This window comes from Papio anubis, chromosome 8 (assembly GCF_008728515.1).
Source record: "Papio anubis isolate 15944 chromosome 8, Panubis1.0, whole genome shotgun sequence".
Lineage (NCBI taxonomy): Eukaryota > Metazoa > Chordata > Mammalia > Primates > Cercopithecidae > Papio > Papio anubis.
Genome location: NC_044983.1, coordinates 122,552,885 through 122,558,884, shown reverse-complemented (window position 1 = coordinate 122,558,884; position 6,000 = coordinate 122,552,885).

Genomic DNA, 6,000 nt, shown 5'->3' with positions numbered 1-6,000 from the left:
TAGAAATGAACTACATGCTTTATATGAGACATTTTCCTGGGAATCAGGGATATAGAAGTAAATGATACTTTTGATCTAACATGATTTATCATGTTTAGCATGATAATTCTTATGTAGCAGCTGCTTAATCCTCTTGTGTCCTATTTGTCAATATAAAATTATTTTCAAAAACTTTAAATGTCTTAGCAATTTGTCAAGGATTTCCTCTGGCTGTAGATATTCTTTTGTGTGGGGGGTGTGTGTATGTGTGTGGTATATGTGTGTGCATGTGTGTGTGTGTATGGGTGTATGTGGTCTGTGTGTGTGCATGTGTTTGTACATGTGTGTATGTGTGTGTGTGGTATATGTGTGGTTTGTATGTCCTTCTAGGTTGCCAGGCACAACACCATATGAAAATAAGGAATTTTGAATAAGAAGATATACATGCAATACAAAATATTTCTGTAATAGTATAAATTTTTGTGCTTAATGTTATGGACACTTTTGAAAATGGTAGCTAAATGAATGTTGAGTCACTTTATTTGCACCCATAAGATATCAGGAATTATGCAGAGTTGATCCATGTGCAAAGGTGTCTGCTATAGTTTGGATGTTTGTCCCCCTAAACCTCATGTTGAAATTGGATCCTAATTTTGAAGATGGGGGCCTGATGGGAGGTGTTCAGGTCGTGGGGGCAGATTCCTCATGAATAGATTAATGCCTTTCCTGGAGTGGGAGGAGAAGTGAGTGAGTTCTCACTCATTAGTTTTCAAGTGAACTGGTTGTTAAAAGGAGCCTGGCGCCTGTCCCCCCTCCCTTTTGCCTCCTCTCTCACCATGTGATCAGTTCTCACCATGTGATCAGTTCACACCAGCCTTTCTTTGCCGTGTACTGTGAGTGGAAGCAGCCTGAGGCTTTCATCAGAAGCAGATGTTGGTGCCAGGCTTCTTATAGTCTGTAGAACTGTGAGCCAAAGAAACCTCTTTTCTTTATAAATTATTCAGCTTCAGGTATTCTTTTCTCACAACACAAAATGATCCAAGACAGTACCTAAAAGCTTCAATTTGCCATTTGAGTCTTTCTATGAGATGACTAGATTTTTCAGGAGGACAGGTCCATCTATCTGGAAAGAAGCCATTTGGAATGGAAGCAGTATGAAACAAGCGTAATTTTCTTGGTTTAAGCGGCCCATATATGCCTCTGAATCTTACAACATTTCTGCAAATATCCAGAAGCTTATGTATTTATTATTCATACAAGCTCCTGAGTTTCTGCTTTCAAGTGACCCTCAGAAATGCCCCCATTTCCTGCAGAGGTTCTGTTTCTCCTTGCTTTGTTCTGACTTTATGGCAGGACTAAGTTAATGAATTAATTACTATGGGTTATCACTTGGATTTGAAGAACCATCATTTCTAGGCATTGCTGCTCAGAGTGGTAAGTGGACCATCACAAATCAACATTACCTGGAAGCTTGTTAGAATTTAGAATCTTAGGCCCTACCCAAGACCTACTGAACCAGAATATAATTTAACAAGATCCCCAGGTGCCGTATAGTTTGAGAAGGACTGAGAGTCTAGAGGAACGGCAGATGCAAGGCAATAGGTAGGCCCATGCTTTGGACTGTGGGGAGATACAGGTTCCCACACCTCTTTGCACCTAGATCCTCCCTAAGAGCAGAATTAATAAATTAGTTTGATTTTAGGATACTGACTGCAGACCTGGGACTAGGGTAACACAAGTGAGGCTCGCAGGGTGCAACATTTCCAGAAGCACCCACTCTCAGGTGCTGACCCTGCAGGTGTCACAGATCTGAAAATCCACGCCTCTGTAAAGTTTTCACCTGCGGGGCCATTCTCACCTCACCCTACCCTTGCCCGGTGGAGAGCTCAATTTGACTATTAAATGGGAGAAACAGTTGTTGAAACGTTACCTACCTGTGGGTATCTCTCCTCTATCCTTTCACATTCTTTTTGACAAAAGCCCCTCTAGAAGTCTCTCGCTCTCTGTGTCTCTGTGTGTGTATGTGTTCTCTCTCTCTGTGTGTGTGTGTTTGTGTGTGTGTTCTTCTACACTTTTATAACTATCTTCTGTGGTTTGGTAAGAAAATTGAGAATTGGAGAGCCCCTCTAGTCTATTAGTTGGGCCATTTATGTTCAGTTTACTAAGACTTCGGTGCATCAGTCTAGCTCAGAACAATCCTGACCTTTGTTTATCTTTTCTCCTTCATCTTCATGCATGAATTTTCCCAGGTGCCTCATAGAGGGGTTGTTGAGAAATGGGGTAGGATTCAGATATTCCTGCAATCCCAGTTTCTTACTAGAGAGTTCCACATTTAGAGATATTTGGGGTTTCTCTGGTTATTTATGGTGTTAGTTTATTTTCTATATAGTTAATGCTCCTTGGGGCAAGATTTCCGCAGTAGAAAACTCTGAGAGGAGGAGAGTTGAGTGGCTGGGTCGTCACAATACCACCAGGGCTGGGGTAGGCTTCTGCAACTTTTAAATCTTCACTTTCCTCCTCTATAAAATGAGAATGACACTAATTTCTACTCTGTAGAATGAATAAGAAGATTACATTAACAAATTCATGTATTTCAAAAAATACTATACAAATATTATTAACCTCTTGATTGAGTTTTAAGAAGTATATAGGAAACAATATTTTTAGATCAAAAAGGCTCAGAAATCTTAAGTGCCATTTCAAAGCCCCACATTCTGTAGCTTCTGGAGTAAGGCTTGATCTGGAGTGCCCGGCTCACTCTTTCCTTCCCATCACACTGCCTCTCAGATATGTAGCACAGATAATTCATTGTTTATGTGCTCTTAAATTTGATGGCATCTCCTCGACCCTCCATTTACTTTTCCTCGTTATATCAAGACATCTCTTCAGATTCAGTCCCTTGGAACCTAGTGTCTTCAGTAAAATTATTATTGATTGGCTTCTTGCAGAGTAGGAGGGGAGGCAGCCTCTGAAGCAAAGCAGGCTCTTCCTATTTGCATTTCAGGTGGGTCAGCAAAATGTGGCACTACAGTTGTGCCTGCACTGAAATAAAACATGTTGGAAGGCACGGGGCCTCTCTAGAAGAATTGGATCCACATTCAGTTCAAACCACGAAACTCTCCATGGACTAACAGTCCCCTTGACCACCCAAGTAAAAACTTCCCTGAGAAAACAAAAATCCACCTTTGAAATGCCTCATGCACAGACATTGCCCTTCCCAGCCTCTGCACTGCTCAGCTTCTCCAGCTGCATGGAAGCCCTTGACACTCCAGTGGAGACTTCCTCCTACCTGTTTCTCATGTTAATCCTCAACAGAGGCCAGAGAGAGCTCATAGGCTCTAATGCCCTGGGATGAAGCATCAAGTGCTCACTCCTACAGGCCCAACTTTGCCACACTTCTGACTTCCAGGATGTTCTTTCAACCCTGTGTCTATCCTCCAGCCCAGAATCTAATCTTGGGTCTCTGAAAATGGGGTATTGACTTGTTCTACCCAAATGACCTTCATAGGTGGCAGTTCAGATCACCCTGCCTCACATTTCTAGACCCTTTCACTACATGTTTTAGGATCCTCATCTCATGGTCAATAAGATACCCTAATTGTTTGTTCATTCACTCTTCTATTAATATTTTAAGTGTCTTTTATGAGCCATGCACTGGGGACTAATGGAGAACAACACTAGTCCTATGAAGCTGTAGCTTTTTAAAGTTGACAGATGTTCACTTATTGACAACAAATATTTATTGTTGCCTCTATGTAATAGGGATTATTCTGGTTTTCTTTTTTTTTTTTTTTTTTTTGAGATGGAGTCTTGCTCTGTCACCAGGCTGGAGTGCAGTGGCACAATCTTGGTTCACTGCAACCTCTGGCTCCCTGGTTCAAGCGATTCTCCTGCCTCTGCCTCCTGAGCAGCTGGGATTACAGGCACACACCACCACGCCCAGCTAGTATTTGTATTTTTAGTAGAGACGGGGTTTCACCATGTTGGCCAGAATGGTCTCAATCTCCTGACCTCGTGATCCACCCGCCTTGGCCTCCCAAAGTGCTGGGATTACAGGCAAGAGCCACCACACCTGGCTATAACAGGGATTATTCTTAAAATGAAGGATACAGTAAAGAATGAGCAGATACAGTCCCTGACTTCTACAGCTTACGTCATACTGGGGTAGGTTGGGGAGGTATGCAACAGACACAAAATAACCATGTGCCAGGCGGTAGGATATGATAAGGGGAAAATTAAAGCAGAAAAATGGGGAAAGGAGCAATGAGTGGGATGGTTTTAGATGGGATGATCAGGGATGTTTTCTTTGATGAAGTGACATTTGAACTGAGATTTGAACGAAACTAGAAAGAAAATCATGTGGATATATGGGAACAGGATATTCTGAGAAGGAACAGCAAGGATATAAACCTGAAGATAGGAATATGCTTAAAGTGTTTGAGAAGCAAGAAGGAGAGCAGTGGGCTGGAGTGGAGAGAAAAAGGGAAGTGAGACCAGACAAGGTATGGGAGCAGGGAGCAGTGGGCAGCTTTGAATAGAGCCCTGTGCGCCCTGGGGAAGACTTTAGATTTTACTCTGAGTGAGATGATAATATACCAGAAAGTTCTGGACAGAGGAGTCATGTGGTCTGACTTAGGTGTTAAAAGATTTGCTTTGTCTAGCATATGGAGACCAGACTGTATGAGACCAGCGGGAAGCAGCAATATCATTAGAAAGGCCTCTGTGATGATTTTCCATGTAAGAAGTAGGTGGTTTGGACCAGGCTGCTGACAGCAACGCTGGTTAAGATATTTTGAAGGTTAAGCAGTCACATATACAGAAAGATCAAATTCTGAGTGTAAGAGGAAGAGAGAATTCAAAGATGACTCCAAGGCTTTCATATGAACTTCAGAATGAATGAGGTTGTCCGTTACTGACATGAATCAAAGAATTTCTCAATGGAGGTTAAAATTACACATTTGGATGAGTGCTAATGTTGAAAGATGCTGGACCCTGTAACTTTCCAATTTCATATCCTCCACTGTCCCTTTTGTTTTCTACTCTCCTGATAACTACGTCCCCTCTCCCTGCAAACACCTTGCACAAGATGTTTCTTGTTGAGGATTTGGATGTTATCTAAGAATGATTAAAAGCAGGCATTACATTATATAATGCAGTGAGACAAATAGATTTATGCTTTGGAAGCTTACTTTGTCTATAGGTTGGATAACAGATTGGGGAGGAGTAGTGTAAATGAAGGAGAACTAGCTAGGAAATGACTATAGAGACCAGGGATGAGAAGACAGTGGCTTGGACCAGGGTGGTATCACATGAGATAGGCCGAATATTGCAGGGCCATTCTGGAAGCACTAATTTCTATGATCTTCCTTAGTACCTAGTTGTCATGTAGGCATGGCTGTAGTTGGTAAATCAGAAAAGGCTAAATTGAGTTGTGGTGGGAGAAAGACAGGAGGCAACAGCAGGTATAGATTAAGTAGAGGAGGAAGTTAAATGTGGTTTTCTGGGTGGGGCCCTCAGGAAGCTATGAGCTATTTCCAGGAAGAGCTGGCACATTTCTTTGATGGCCTAGTGGTTTTTATATTTTTCTGCCTGAAGTTCACCACTTTCTACCCATGTACTCCTCTCCTGTTTTCATAAGCCTCCTTCTTTCAGGACCACTTGAAACCCTTCATTTCTGCCCAACTTCTGGATGTTCTTCCCTATACTCTATTAGACCTCCCAACAGTATGAAAAGGAGATATTATTGCATAATGGTTAAGAGTCCTGGCTTTTGAGTTGGACTGGCTTGGATTTGAAACTCAATTCTATTACCTACTAACTTCGAGACTTTGCGCTGATTACTTAATTACTTGGTACCTGATTTTTCATACCTGTAAACTGGTAGAAATTATACAAACATCGACTTCTACTTCATAGGATGGTTATCATGATTAAAAATGTCAGGGACTTCTTGTTTCTAGTCTGACATAGAAGGAGCTTGGAGGTCCCCACTCCATCCTAAAAACAAGTAAATATCTGAAG